This window comes from Panthera onca, chromosome B4 (genome assembly GCF_046562875.1).
Source record: "Panthera onca isolate mPanOnc1 chromosome B4, mPanOnc1 haplotype 2, whole genome shotgun sequence".
Taxonomy (NCBI): Eukaryota; Metazoa; Chordata; class Mammalia; order Carnivora; family Felidae; genus Panthera; species Panthera onca.
The window spans coordinates 78209505-78225364 of record NC_138345.1 but is presented as its reverse complement, the minus strand read 5'-3'; the positions used below and the strand labels follow the sequence as shown (position 1 = coordinate 78225364).

Here is a 15860-nt window from a genome sequence, read left to right as displayed (position 1 = left end):
AAGGAATAGAGACAGCTTGAACTCAGGAAGGGGAGAGTGGGGGGGAGGGGGGGCAAGTGAGTGGAATTGAGCCCAGGGGAACAGGAGGAGATGAGAAAGGGAAGAGGAGGAGGTGTGGAGGGGACTGAGGAGCCAGGGGAAGGATAAGGGGAAGAAGAGTGAAATAGAGGGAGCTAGAAAGGAAACCAGAGAGAGAGGAGTAAGGAGGGCTGTGGGAGAGAAGAGGAAGAAGAAAAGTGGAAAGAGGATTCGCAGAGATGGCACGAGGAGCCTGAGAGAGTGCCTTTTCCAGAACCAGGAGCCGTCCTGGCAGGCCTCCCTTTCCCCTCTCCTGGGCTAGTCAGACAAGACCACCGTCCACCTCGCCCCGCCAGCAGCATCCCCCCTGGGGGGCTGCATTCTGCCCCAGGCCCATGTGAGGACAACCTCCAAGGAAACACGAGTGGCAGATGCCCCAGGAGGGCAGAGGCGGGGGCACTGGGTCAGGGCATCTCTCGACCTCACTCACTCAGCGGCTCCCCCGGGGTGGGGAGAAAGCAGGGACCCCTGAGATGGAGCTGGAAGTTCTTCTTATCGTCCGAATACCATTGGTCTGCTCTGGGTGGGTCCCTTCCCTCCGATTTCTGCTTCTGCGGAGTCAGAAGAGGAGCAGTAAATTGCAGAGATTTGGAGACTTTCGGAGCTAGGCGAGTCCAGGTGCCTAAACTGTCACCCCATCTTCCCCATCCTCCCAGCCCTGGGAGCCTGGGTAATGAGAGAGCAGTTGAGGCCGCAAGGAGAGAAGGAGGACTCAGCCAGGACCGCGTCCACTGCTTTTCACTTTGGACGTGCCCCAGGCCCCTCCCAGGGCACTCCGAGAGCTTAGTGAGCATGCCCAGAGCCCACCCCCAGACATTGTGTGGCCAGCGGAGGCCTGTTTGTCCATGGGCTCTTCCCCTTCCGGTTTCTGTGCCCTGGAACCAGGCCCAGGTAGAGAAAGCGTGTTCTTAATCGGCTACTCCAAGTGGCAGGGAGAAAGTTGCCCCACTCTCCATGTCTCAGATGAGAACACTGAGGTTTTGAGAAGCAACCTGTCTTATCTAAGGGCCTGTGGAACAAACCAGCCTTTGAGGCTTACAGGGGAGAGGTGATAAAGTCAAGGCCATGGTGGGGACCCTGGCCTGCTCTTCCTCCAGCTCTGGCTCCCTGCCTCAGGGTCACAGCCTGGCTCAGCCCCCGCCCCCAGATCCATACCCACTCCTCAATCCTCCCTCCATGAAACCTGAAGTCGGATCACCCCATCCTTCCCCATTCCCGTAGCACTGCAGACCCTGCATCTGACCACAGCTCTCCCTGGCCTAAAAAGCCTTCAGTGGCTCCCACCTACACTTGAGACACAGTACACACTCCTCAGTACACCGGCAGGTCTCTGGGCCTCTGCAGAGCCCCCGCTAGGGGCTCCAAAGGGCAACATCACCTTGTTCTCAAGAGCTCTCCCCCGCTTCACTCTCTGGAGCTGCCAGGGCAGGGAGATGACGCACTCAGGCCCCACCCTTGGGAATCTTCCCGGCTGGCAAATGAGGAATGAGCCCGTCACCCTGGGCCCAGACAGACCCAGCGACAAGGCCAGGCCAAGATGCGGGCAGACGGGTGCTGTTGGATGACGACAGCCCACAGTTCTAATGGCTACTTCTCATTAAGCACTTACTAAGTACAAGACTCCACGCTAAGCGATTTATAGATGTTTTTGCACCTACTCTTTCCCACAAGTCTATGGTGTAACATCCTCCTTATTTTTGCAGATTGGAAAAGGAACCTGAGAGAGCTCTAGCAATCACCCTGGTTAGGCAACACACCTAACCAGTGGGAGGGCCGAAATGCAAATCCAGGTCGGCCAACTTCAAAGCCTCTGTGTTTCCATCCACCCCAATTCATGGCCACCCCAAACTCTAGGTGGTGGGGGGGGGGGGTCCAGAAAAGCCTCAAGGACTCCTCACTGCCAATAGCATAACCTATCCCAGCCGAGGTGCCCCACAACCTGGCCCCTGCCTGCCTTTCTGCCGTCACCCCGCCCACACCCACCACACCTCAGATTTCTATCTGGACTTTTTCCAAGTCGAGCCCCCCAAGCTTGCTTCTGCTATTCACGCAAGCTCAAATGCCTGTCCCATTTTACAGATGAGAAAACAGAGGATTAAGAAGGCTAAGTAACTAGCCCAAGGTCACACGGTTGCTTAGAACCCAGGTCATTAGAGCATCAAGTAATAAAGCATTAATTTGTGTTACAGACAATTAGGGAATGGGAATTAGCAGGACGTGCTGCTAATGGGGCAGAAGAAAGTAGAGGAGAGAGATCAGGTGAATTCCAGAGTGGAGGGGACCAGGCCAGGCCTTGAGGAATGGCAGGAGACAGATGGGCTAACTTTAGAGAGAACAGTGTAAGAAAAGTATAAGGGCAAGAGAAAAAAGAGAGGGAGAGAGAGCGTCTGGAAGGCCCAGTCCGTTAAGCATCTGACTCTTGATTTCTGCTCAGGTCATGATCTCACGGTTCATGAGATCGAGCCCCACATGGGGCTCCGTGCTGACAGTGCAGAGCCTGCTGGGGATTCTTCTCCCTCTTTCTCTCTCTCTCTCTCTCTCTCTCTGCCTCTCCCCTGCTGGCATGCATATACACATGCACTCATGCTCTCTCTCTCTCTTCTTCTTTTTCAAAATAAATAAATAGACTTTTTAAAAAAGCTTTAAAAGAGAGAGAGAGGTAGAGTAAGGGGTGTCAAAATTAAGAAGGCAATGTGACATGGTGGCAAGAGTAGTGGCATGGGGGCCAGGACACCCAATGTGTCCCACAAACGACTCTGTGATGTTGGACAAGGCCCTTCCCTCTCTGGGAGATGCCTTCTCTGTAAATGAAAGACTGATGAGCCTTGGTGGTCTCCAGAGTCCCACCAGGCCCAGTCATCTTAGGATTCTGACTGTGTGTGTTGCCACTGGGCCTCAAAACACAGGATCTAACCCCAGACTCACTGACGTGGGGCACAGACTTGGACACCAAGTTCAAGCAGGAGCCAGCAGCCAACATGGCACCTGAAAGGACACACCGGAGGGCTGGTCCCAGTTACATACTGGGAGCTGTCCCTGTATCCCCCTTCTCCATGAATGAATCCGTGCTCTAAGCATGTCTGGGCTCCCCACAGTGAGTCCAGTCCTGGAACAGAGGGATGAATGAGTCAAGGCGGAATTGGGTGCTCTGCCCACCAGTAGCTAAAAACCTGGACCCCAGTTTATCCTTAGGAAAGGGGAAGAAAATGGGGATCGTTGACGAAGGGACAGAGAAAACTTCCTGGAAGTAAGGGAGGGGGTATCAGGACTAGAATAAGCTGAAGGACATTTGGGGAACAAGAATGGTCCCCAGTCAAGACAGCGTTGCACCCAAGTACAGACTACGTTCCAGAACGCTCTTCCTGGAGTGTCTGTGGTAGAAGAGATGCCACGGGAGGGCTCCGAGTCAGCAGGGGCAGCAGGTGCATCACTAGAGACTGCGGACACGCGCGTGTGTGTACACACACACACACACACAAGCATCTGCACTAAGACCCCCATGTCAGGTCGCCCATCTCCCCACCTCCAAACTGAGCCCTTCCGACTTCTCCCACTGTCCAGAGAACATGTCCCTCATGTGCCGATGACAGGGAGCTCTGGAAGCCAAAGATCTCGCTGCCTCGCCCTCCTCCCTAGAGCTGCAATTCTGATGCATTTGCTTCCTTTCTGACTCAAGAGGCACCAAACAGAAACAGGCCCACCCACCTCTGCGTGGCTGACTTCCACCCTCTGGAATGTGCACTCACCTCTTATCTTTCCTGCCTGTTTGACCTCCCAGTCTTGCCCTCGAGAACCCCGTCTCACTCACCCCTGAACGCTCAGTGAAGAATGAATGAGCCCTCGGGAGCCCCACTCCCTGGATGCTTGTGATTTATCAAAAGGCCAGAAACTTGAGTGCAAGTACCAGCTCCTTCACTTACTGGCGGTGAAAGCTGTAGCCTGAGTTTCCAGGTCCTACGGTGTCATGGTGAAGGCCACAGTGCTGCCCACAAAGCACGTAGCGCAGAGCCCCTAAACAAGCGCAGAATGAGCCCCGAATGAAGAGTGCTACACTTATTGCTGACACGCGTCCTGAATTTGAACTCCTTCCCTTGTCCCACTTGCCTGGCTCTTGAATAGGAAGTCCTTCTTGAAGTCTAACCTCAAGCCTTCATGACAAGGCACAAGCCGGTGTTCCGCCTCTGTTGGAGTCTGAGGACAGAGGTGGACGAGACTACACTGGCTGTTGGGAGAAGCCGCCTTCCTGCAAGGGGATGGGGCCAGGAGGGAGATTACGGAGGCGCCAGGCCCAGGGCTCCGCCATGCACCTGCCACGGCTCCAGTGAAGATCAGGAACCTGCCAGCTTACCCCACCCCATGATCTCATGGCTGTGCCTGCCAGGCGCTGGCTCAGGGAGCAGGTGCTGATGGCAGGGCCTGGGCACAGAGCCCAAGGACAAGAAGACGGGAAGGCTGCGAGGGCCAACAACAGGGCTGTCCCCGAAGGGCTCCAACGCCAGGTCCCTCCGGCCTCCGTGTGCGGCAGTTGGCTAGTGACCCATAGTCCAAGCTCCTCCTCCCAGGCCCCCTCCCACTGCGCAATCCCCTAGACCAACGGATACGGGGAGGAGAGGCTCCCTCTTCTTCCCCAAGCGTCAGTCCCTCCCTTAGCATCTCTTTCAGCATCTCCCTGCCCCCAACTGCTGGCCCCCGGGCGGGATGCCACTGTTTTAAAGCATGGAGTTTGTTGGGCGGGAGATGAATGGTCAAATCCTATCATTCCTGAGGCTAAGTGCCAGTTTATAAAGTGACTATGAAGCCCCAAGTAGATGCCTCTGTCCCAGTTTCGGGGCGTCCTTAGAGGTGAGGACTGGGCAGGAACTCGGTCCCGTGTTCTCCCGTGTCTTGATCCTCAGTCACTCCTTCCCCATAGCTCCCCTCCACCCACCGCAAAATCCACAAAATCCGTGACTGAGGTCGAAATGCCCTCCGCCCAGCCTCAGCTGGATAGGCAGCAGCCCGTGGAAGGCAGCAGGGGGACACCTGGTGGTAAGCTCAGGCCTTGGCCTTCCTGATTCCATCCCAGGGGTGAAGGGTCACCAGGGGCTCTGGACCACCAGAGGCTCCATTTGCTTCTTGATTCCAAGGTGAAGCCCTCAACCTGGGCCCAGAGCTCTGTCCCTCAGGGTACTCGTTCTGCTCCCCACCTCACTGTCATCTCAGCCCGGGCGCCCTGCCCATGCCTCCCCCACCCCCAACCAGGGAGCTCCTACCCAGCCCCCCACCTTCCAGCAGCTCGGCCCTTCTTCTCTGCCCCATCTCCTCCAGGGTTTGCCCCTCTCCCTCCTCAAACACCACACCAGCGCCAGTGCCCAGCTGTACCGCGGCCCCCACCTTGCACTGTGGGCTGAGATGTGCCAGCCACCTTCCAGGGAACCCCCGAAAACCATGACAGCACCCTCCCTCCAATCCTGGCTGTGTCCTCATCCCCCCTCCCTCCCACACACACACACACACCACTCCATCCTCCCCTCCCCACCCCTGCCCTCCAGTCCCTCTCTGTAAAGGAAGGGGCTGGACTGAGGGCCTCTCCTGCTCAGGAGCTCTGTGAACTTGGTACTTCTCTACACTGCCCCAGGCCCAGGCCCAGGCCCAGGCCCAGCCCCAAAGCAGCCGAGCATGGAGACAAGTTGACTGTGGGCCTGTTCTCTCCCCATTAGCACCCTGGCCCCCCTGAGAAGGAGGCAGCAGGCCTGATTAAGCACCCCCTGCACTTCTCAGAATCCCCCTCCGCCTCCCCAGGGGCTCCATGCTTCCCCCTCATCTCTCTCCCCAGACATCCCAAGGGAAGGCAGCCAGGCAGACCTGGGCCACACTCCCGGAGAGAGAACCTGGCTCAAGGCCGCACCATATTTCCTTGTCATTTCCAAGTGGCCCCAGGTGGGCTGGGCAAGCGTGAGGCCAGACAATCCCCACCCAGGAGGCAGGGCAAATTCTCAGGGTAGCAGGTCACTGAGCCAAGGCTCTGGGGCACGGCTCCTAGGGACTGGCAGTTTCCAGAATAATGATGCTGCTGGGATGCGAGGCGCTTGCTGCTCCCCCTGCCTGCCCGCACCCCAAGGAAAGCCTTGTCCCTCCCGAGCCTGGTCAACACACACCCCTCACTCCACTCTGGGAAGCTTTCCCCAGCCAACCCCACCCAGCTCTTACCACTGCTTATTCCGCGTCCCCTTGGCAATTAGACCAGAGTTTTCCCTGTGTTCAGTTGTCCTTGGTTTATGTGTTGCTTTGCAAACGTTCTCAGAAAGCTTCATATTCCACAGTCATCACTAGCTGTGAGTCCCTCTCTCTGTTAATTAAGCCCATTTTCCCGGGATATGAGTCCCTGCCCTACAGAAGTGCCAAGAAAAGCTCTAGAATCGAAGTCACATCTCTCTTCCTGCAACTTGTTTCTCTTGAGAAGCAACGAAATTCTCAAAAATCAGCAGCTTCTCCCCAAGTCCAAGTTCCTGCCTTGATTGCCAGAGAGGCCCCACATAAGGTTGCATCAGAGCAGGAGTCTCCGGGGAGAACCTGGCAGGGGTCCGCTCTTCCTCAAGGGAAGCTTCTCCCTCCAGAGCACTGCAAACCTTCAGAGACCAGGTTCCCCCTTCCTGGCTGCTGGAGCCAAGCTGAGTGCTCATGCTGTGTCCCCACCACCACCACCCCTAGGTCTGCAGTAAGATGTAAGGACAACTTGGCCTGGTATTGAATCTGTGCCCTAGCACTTGCTAGTTGTGTGGACTTGAGTGCTCTGGACCTCGGATCCCTCCTCTATAAAATGGGCACAATAGTAAGAACACTTAGAGAAGGTGGTCAAGACCGGAGTTGACATGCGTAAACCAGCCCGAAGCAGGCACCGTCGCATCCCCATTTTGCAGAGGAGATCGCTGCAGGTCACTTCAAGGTGACACGGCCAGTTCAGGGGGTGCATTCATTAACCCGGAAAACCATCAGTGGGGCCCCACTGACCCCGGCAGAGTATGAAGCTCCTCTGCTTCTGCACAGAAACTTACGGCGGGAGCAGGCAGACCCGTAAGTTAGAACCCTCTGTAGGACGGAGCAGGTGCAAAGCTGGAGGAGAGTATGAACGAATTGTGGCAGGTTCGCAGAAAGCCACCAGCGGCCCCTCCCTGGCTCCCTCATCCAGTCCAAAAAGCTATTTGAATTTCATTTCAACCATAGCAGATGGATCTGTGGGGTCAGCAAAGGAGGCTTCAGCCACCAGGGTGGCTTGCCCTGGACCCTGTGAACTCCTGGGCCGCCCAGCTCCCTCACCCTCCAGGGGCGGCCCCGGACCGGAGCCTCTTGGGCACAGCCAAGCCCGCTCAGAGACACCATTCGCATTTGGGGAAGCGAGGAGGGCGTGGGGGTTGTGTGGGGGGAGGCAGGCTCCCGTCTGTGGGAGCTGATGCAGGTCAGGCTGCCAGAGTTCCAGGGCACCTGGCGGGTGGGAGAGGGGCCGCGGGGAGCCGCCTAGCCCCGCCAGCGACAGAGGGCGGGGCTCAGACCTGGAGCTTCCCGCCCGCCGGGGAATGCCATCCGCCAGCCACAGGTCCCAGCCCACACTGGGCACCGGAGGGCTGCGGGGGAGGGTGGGATGTGAGCTCCTCCCCACCCCCCGTGGACACCGGGTGGGGAATGTGTTGAGCTCGTCAACATCTCTCTGGCCACAGGCTGAGGGCTCCTGTGGCTCCTAAATGGTGGGGCAGAAGCCAGCTCATTAGACAGGGGAGACTGTCATTAGTGCGGGCGATGCCACCACCACACAGACAATGGCAAACAGTCATTAGTGGCTGTGTCACAGGGGTGAGGCAACGTTGGCGGGGTGCAGGGAGCTGGGCTGGGGGAGCACACACTCGCACACTCACATGCTCATGCACACCCACGTGTGCGCACCCACACACCCACGTTCACTCATAAACGGAAGTGGGAGTAGATCCACTCACACCCTCACGTGGGCGTGTGAGTAGACACACGTCCACACACTTGCATGGCCACACACTCACACTCATAGAGAGACACACTTGCATGATTGCACACTCACCCATTTACAAGGGACGTGAGTGGGTATGCGCTCGCACACGTACACGTCCACACGGGGACAGCTGGGTGCCATCGCACACTTACGCGTTCACTTGCTCGTGTGCGGGTGCGAGCAGACGCGCTCACACTCTCACAAGTCCACGCTCACGTGCAGAACGCGAGTAGGCACGCTCACACACTTGCACACTTACATGCTCACACGGAGGCGTGAGTCGGTGCTCACACCTGTTCCCACACCTCACATCAGTGTGATAGATACACTCATACGTTCACACCCTCCCACGGGGGCGCCAGAGACACATGTTCACACACTTGCACAGTCACACAATCGCTCACACACATGAGGTGTGAGGAGACATGCCCTCCCACCAAGGGCGCGAGTGCTTGCCCACTCCCACATTCACACACTCAGGGGCTGAACAGACATACTGCCCAGAAGGGCCCACAGGATCCAAGAGATGCCCCACACGCACCAGAGGGGAGGGCCATAGATCCTCCTGCAGCCGGGTACCCAGACACACAGATATCTCCCCACTGCCTTGAGATGGACTCACAGACACCCCCTCTCACACACCCCCTCCCATGCCACCCACCCCTCGCTTCAAAGGACCAGCACCCAGGATGGAGAAGGCACACGAAGCAGAAGCAGAGAGGCTGGCTGTGCCCTAAGGGCAGAGACCAGGTCTGTTTTAACACCATAGCCCCTGCACACCCCCATCCTCACAGCTAGCCGTGCCCTGCCTTACTCGACTCCCCCCCACACACACAAAATGGGCCACCGTAGGCATGTTTCTAAGAACTCCTGAGCCCCGCAGTAGGGGAGAGACAGGAAGAGGAGGCTGGGATCCGAGGAGGAGGAGAGCTCCTGAAATCCAGCCTTGGTCCCAGTTTTGACCCTTCCCTCCCACCCACCCCTCCACCCATCAGTGGTTTTCACGTGGCAAGTCGTGGGCCCAGCTTCCAGTTCAGAGCATGAGGGCGGGGGCAGGAGGGAAGAGAGGCGGCCTGGAGCTTACTCATCAGACGCGGAAGGTGGAAGGCAGTGGAGGCTGAGTCCTGGGTGCAGATCCTAGCTCGGCCACGAGTTGGGCGTGTTGGTTTCCTGTTGCTGTTGTAACAAATAAATCACCATGAATTTGAAGGCTTCAAACAACAGAATTTCATTAGCTCACAGTTTCAAGGTCAGAGTTCCAAAATGGAATGAAATGGGCTAAAATCAAGGCACAAAGAGGGCTGTGCCCCTGCAGAAAGTGCTAGAGGAAGAACATTTCCTCGTTCTTTTCTAGCCTCCACAGGCCACCCACTTCCTTGGCCCTTCCTCTCGAAGGCAATGGCCAGACGAGGCGGTCTCACTGCCCCATCCTTCTGCCCCCCCTCTTCGCATTAGAAAGACCCTTGTGATGACCCTGAGCCCACCCAGATAGTTCAGGATAATCTCCCCATCTCAAGCCCCTTGACTTAATCATGACAGCAAACTCCAGAAGTTAGCACAGACATATTTGGGGCAGAGCATCTTGCTGCCTGCCACACCAGGTGATCTTGGACAAGTCACTTCACCTCCCAGAGCCTCAGCGTCGTCAACGCAATCTGGAAATCACTCCTACCACATGGGTGGTCATGGGGGTTTAGAAAAGCCACGTGGATGAAGCACTGTGCCTCCCCGGGGTGGAGGGGGGGGGCGGGGAGGGAGGGCAGGGGGACTGGGTCCACGGTACCAGCCTCTCCCTTTGCAGCTTCCTGAGCATAAAGGATTCAGCATGGTGCAGGAGAAGGGTGGTTGAGGGGCCGCAGAGACTAGCAAGGGGGTCTCTGTGGGCTTGGGCAGGGGCAAGAACTGGGAGGGGCTGTGGGTATCTGTGAGGGTCCCTGGATCTGGGCAGCCGCGAGCCCTTGACGTGAGGGGAGCCACCCCGTGAGGCTAGTGGCCCCCCCGCACCTGCAGTGATCTGAGCTAGGAAGCAGGGTGGGGCTGGGCCTGCCGCTCCAGCCTTCCTGCCCCTCATCTGCTGCCATCTGTTTGCAGGGCCCCGGGGCCAGCGGGTGGGCAGGAGCCCCAGCCCAGGCTGCTATTACCCTGCTAAGTGCAGACGGCAGAATGATGACCCAGGAAGATAAACCCCACATAGTGGAATCGCCCGCTCGAAAACACTCATTAGTCCCCACGTCTGCCCTGTGCTGTTTGCCCGCTCAGGACGCAGCCGTGGCATCTCAGAGAGGAGCTGAGGTCATCGGATTCCCACTGGCTGCCCTGCTCCAGCCAGTGGCCCTGGCTGGGCGCCCTGTCTGGAGTACCCCCTGCTACCCACCGCAGTCACTTCACTGGCCCAGCCCTGCACCCCGCTCCCTCTGCTCCTCCACCCACCCCCCCTCCTCCTCCAGCTAACCATACAACCCCAGCTCTTCTCGCACCATCCCAGCCCCACCTCCTCCCAGCTTCTGCCACAACCTCGGGGTCTAACCCAGAGACTAAGACTCCAGTCAGCATGAAGACGCAACTGGGGGCACGTGGATGCTGAGTGCGTCAAGTTCAACCGCCGAGCTCCCACTGTGCTCAGTACGGGGGATACAGAGATGAATGAACCAACCACCATAGCTCAGGCTTCCGTTCTCAAGATCCCTCCTCCTGTGTGCCCTGAAAGGCCCTGAGGACCCCTGGATGAGGGGGCAGCCCCACATGTGGGGTGGTGTGCAAGCTGGTGGCTGGCTGGCCCGGCTGTGCCTTTCCAGGACTGGCTGGCCTGTGTCAGCGGGCACAGTGCCCAGCACCACCGTGAGCTGCCACCATCCTGGCAGGCTCACAGAGGCCGGGCACTGATCTCTCAACAGAGAGCCGGACACAGTTTCGGTCTATTATCAGGGCAGATAAAGCAGCCGCCGAAGCTCAGGGAGTAGTTTGGGCTCACAAATAGGCGGCTCCAGATGCCCTCCCCCCTCCCCCACCCTGCCTTTGTCAGCCACCCCAGCCTTCCAGTCCCTCTTTGTTCCTCTCTGAAAGCAGCCTCAGGGAGGGGGACACCTCCTAAATACTGCGTGCACGGTGCCAGGAATGAAAGGGTGAGGAGGCTGGAAACAGCCGGGCAGCAAGCCCGGAGGCAGGGGCTAAACGGAAAGAGATTCCAGAGTTCAGAAAGCACTAGACGGGGAGGCTGCAGGGACCCGGAATGTGGGGAGAACACCCAAGTCATCACCCTGCCTGTATTCGCCCCACTGCTCAGCAGAGACCCAGGCACCCGGGAGAGACGCAGAACACATTCCCTGAGTGAAGGCACAGCAGGAGGGGTGGATAGAATTGGCTGGTTTCTTCAGTGACCAAGACTTGGCGGGAGTTGGGGGGGTAGGGGCAGCACAGGGACAGAATAGAGAAGAGACAGGGTTCCAGACCCTGTCTACTGGCGGTGGGGGCCTGGGGGAGGGAAGAAACCTTTACCTAAGTGGGCTGTAGAAACAAGTGCTAAATAATAAGAGGGCACACTGTGCGTTAATTCAACAACTATTTCTTGCACACCTACTATGTGCCGCTGATGCTAGAGCAATGAACAAAGCAAAGTCCTGCCATCATGAAGGCTGCTTTTGAGAGCTCCTGGCTCAGAGGGCAAGTGAGGGGGCCATTTGGGGAGACTTCCTACAGGGAGGGAGCAGGCGGACCTAGAGCTGGCTGGGTGGCTGAGCGAGGCTCAGAGCAGACAGGGTTGTTGGAAGGACCAGGGCCAGGCACAGTGGGAGACATGGAGAGCGAGGGGAGGCCACCAAGACCCCTGCTGCTGGGGGCAGCAGACAGCAGATGAGAGGGTGTGGTCTTTCCCAGGGAACCCAGGGGCCCCTTGGCCCTCCTTGGGAGGCAGTGAACCATGGAGGAAGCAGGGCCCTCCCACCAGCTTCCCTTTGTGCAATTCTTTTTCCTGCTCCTCTCCACCCAGAAGCAGGCCTGGCAACAAGGCTGAAACACCACTGGCAGAAACCCAGCACCCACACAGCCAGGCATGGGCTGGGGTTCCCCAGGTAGGCCGGGCCTATCCTACCTCTGGACCAGGGGAACCTCCCCCATATGTCCTACCCTCAGGTCCTACAGTGAGGGAGGGACTGGGGAGCTTATGGCTTGGTCCCAGCCCTGCCCCAAATGCATGCCTGACCAGCTCAGAGAGGCCTCTTCCTTCCTCTTTCTTTTGCAGGGAAGACCATCAATCTTCTCACCCACCTAAGGCATTTGGCCGCGGCAGGAGGGCCTCAGAGTTCCTACCCGATGCTGAGTGGGACCCAAGGGAACAGGATGCCAGGCCTCTGCGGGTCACCCGTGGTGGTATGTGTGAAACCCCGGGCAGAGAACCCAACGTGAGCCATGGGCCCATCCCCATCGGCCCAGCTCAGCCCGGCAAGGAGGCAGCCAGGTCCCGGAGAGCAGGGGCCCCAGAGCCAGCTTCCAGAATTGGGGGTGTCTCCCCATCCTGACTTTCCTCCACAACCCACCTGGGGTCTGTCACTCTACACCACCCAAAGCTCTTTACATCGTGCCCTGTGTTGCAATTCAGTACAACAAGTGCCCTGTGCGGAAGGGTGGCCTTTTACTCATTCCAGAAATAAATGGCCATCAAACACCCACTACATGCGAGGCACTGTGCCAGGCACTGGGACACCGAGGGACTAAACCACCACACCGTCCCCGCGTTCACAGAGCTTCCCAGGAGAGGCACAGGTAAACAACCAACAACAAATAATTACAAATTGGGTTAAGTGCTATGAAGACAGGAAAGTGTAATTAGCCTGTGCTCACCTCTCTCTGGCCCCCGAGGCCTGCCCTCATTATAGAATACCCACAACTGCCTGACCTCTCCAGTACGCTGCTCGGCCAAGGACCTCGCTTCACCTGGCATGGCAAAGGATGTGACAACAGTTTGAGGAACATTTGCTGAGCCCAATTGGAGACAAAAACAATTTTTTTTTAATTTTTTTTAACGTGTATTTATTTATTTTTGAGAGAGAGAAAGAGAGACAGAGCATGAGTGGGGGAGGGGCAGAGAGCGAGGGAGACACAGAATCCAAAGCAAGGCTCCAGGCTCCGAGCTGTCAGCACCGAGCCCGATGCGGGGCTCGAACCCACGCACTGTGAGATCATGACCTGAGCCGGACGCTTAACCGCCTGAGCCACCCAGGTGCCCCCCAAATTTTTTTTAATTAAAAAAACAGCAAACTATATGCCAACTAATTTGGATGTAAATTTTAGAAAATAAAAAATAAAATTAAAAAAAAAAAAAACCGGCAATCATGCAGGTGGATTGTACAATCGAAGTTTACAGCCACTGAAGCCCAGAGAGGCCGAACATTTGGCCCTGGAACCACACAGCTGGCGCGTGGTAGAGCCCAGACTAGAAACCAGCGTTGCCGTCCCCGGGTCCAGAGCTCTGCCACCACCATGCGGCCCTGCTGGCATATCCCGAACCACCTCACAGCCTGCGGGAGTCTCACAGCCTCCTGACCCGTCTCCGATGCCTACTTGGCAGGGCAGCAGGGTCCGGTGGCATCACACACGATGATGGAAGTGTTCCAAGCCTGTGCTCTCCAACACGGACTCATGACATCACTCAGCAGGTTCAGGGAAATAGGGCCAGAGTGGTGGGGTGGAAATCAGCAGGGGCTGTGGAGAGAAGGAAGGTATGGAGGTGATGAGACCCGGAGAAGAAGGAGAGTAGGAGCAAAGGATCCCAAGGAATCTTCCAGACTTTATCCCATAACACACGGGGAGCCACTGAAACACTATGCAAAGTAATGAAACTCCTTGAATGCAGCTTCCCTGGGCCCCCGAGGCGGTCACTTCTCCTCTGAACTCCTCGGCGTCATTGATACCTGCCCCCTCTGGAGATGTATCCCTGTATCCCAGACGCCCTCAGACAGCTCAGTGCCTCTCCCGGGTCCCCATGGCCTGCTTGGCATGTGGAGGAGGCTTACATGGTCTCCCCATTCCTGAGACTTGGCCACTGGGCAGAACCTCCCTCCTGCGGCCTCAGAACAGGCCTGCTCAAAGGGACAGCCCAGAGGAATTAGGTGGGAGTTTCTCACCTCATCGGGCCAGAGGGTCCTGACCCAGTGAGCCTAGATGTGGATGTGCATTTAGGAGAGAGGAAGAGAGATAGCAGGAACCTGAACAGGATCATCTAGGAAGTCTTTCTAGAGGGGTCGCCGGGCCTCCCATCATGCCCTGGAGTGAGACTAAGATTCTTCCCCACATGGAGAGTCCCTGCCTGTCTCCCCAAGAGCCACATCCCGCCCCAGAGCCCCAGCCGGGCTGAGATAAGTTCACTGGAACATTCATCCAGGAACTATGCGTTGCTGTTCTGAGTGATCCCAGGCCCGCCTGCTCGACAGGCCAACCCTCAGGCCAAGTGCGGAGCAGAGCACATGGAGGAGACGCTGAAACTGTGACACATGGATGCCATTCCCACAAGGCCACCTAGGCAGGCTGCGGGGGCTCCGAGAGGGGAAGGAGCCCTGGGCCCGGGCCCTGAGTGGGCAGGACACTCTGAGTGCAATGGGTAGACAGGGAGACAAGAGAGAAGAGGTGGATGAGAAAGAAGGAGACAGATCAGAGGTTGGGAGGGAGTGACATAGAGAAACAGAAGGAAAGGAAGAAGTAGAGAAAATGAGAAACTCCCCTTTGCTTCTTGGGGGACCGATTTCAGGGGCCTTTCGGACATTCAGACAGTCCCGCCCACACCTCCCCCACCCCCTCCCCCGAAGCCCCACCTCTGGCCAGACAGTGCCCCCTGCTTCTCTGCCTCCAGGGGGGATCAGGATTCCATCCTGTCACCAGTTACAGGAGATCGGGGCGAAGGAGGGAGACACGGGTGGAGGGAGGGGCACTGAGATCTCAGTCCCTGGACCATGTAAGGACCAACCAGGACCGGCCGGCCTCCAGAACCCCAGAGGCACAGTGTCCTGATGCTGTCTCCAGCTGGGGGTCACCCACGCTTGTGCCCCACCTGAAACCCGAAGCGAGTTTGTTTGTCAGTACCTCCAGGAGGGGTTTGGAGACTGCCCAGGTACCCGAACATCCCCAGAGAGAATGAAAATTCCGCCCACCTTCTGTCCTCCCTCTCCCAACCCCTGCCAGGCGTCCTGATTCCTGGGAGGCCTGAGCCCTTAGGTGGTTTGGCTCTGAATGGAGGCCGGGAGAGGGTCACATCGGGTCCTCTGTAAGGGTGGAGAGGCAGGGGACTGTGTAGTTGACCCCAAGGATGCCATCCTGGAGGTAGAGGATGATGTGGGTGGAGCTTGGAGCTGGAAGTGGGAGGGGCAGGGGAGGAGGAGGGGCTGGGTGTTTGGAGGAGTTTTGTTTGTTTGGAGCTTTTTCCGCTGCTCTTCCTGTTTGGCAGCCAGAGCTGTGACGGCCAATGGCCATCGGGACCCACACCCACCTCCAGCCAAGGCCCCAGGCCAACATGCCCTCCATGCCTCCAAGAGGCCCAGCCGCCCCCAAGGAAAGCCATGCAACGCTCAGGCCCCAGAGACGGGCCGGCCAGGCCAGCCTGGAAGCCGGGGACTAGGCCATTAACTGTGCCTTGTTAAAGCTCTGAGGCTGACAGAGGTCAGCACAAGTCAGCAAGAAACAGCAGACTTAAGTCAGGCAGAGGCATTTTTGAGAATTGGAGCACCCAGCTCAAAGAAAATTAGGAGGCACAGTAAGAAGGCCCTTCCTCTCGTTATCACGCTGCCCTTTCCGGGGGTCA

The 15860-nt window shown here is 57.5% G+C and overlaps 1 long non-coding RNA gene across 2 annotated transcripts; it reads left to right on the top strand.

The window, feature by feature from the left end:
- Positions 1-11889: 11889 nt before the first annotated feature.
- Positions 11890-13510, top strand: LOC132694351 (uncharacterized). Of its 2 annotated transcripts, none has more exons than XR_009617264.3 (3): positions 11890-12141; positions 12312-12439; positions 12715-13510. It is a non-coding gene; the product is annotated as an uncharacterized LOC132694351 (long non-coding RNA). The 2 variants fall into 2 exon arrangements; XR_014137879.1 differs by having other exon boundaries at positions 12312-12832; positions 12929-13510.
- The last annotated feature ends 2350 nt before the right edge of the window (positions 13511-15860 follow it).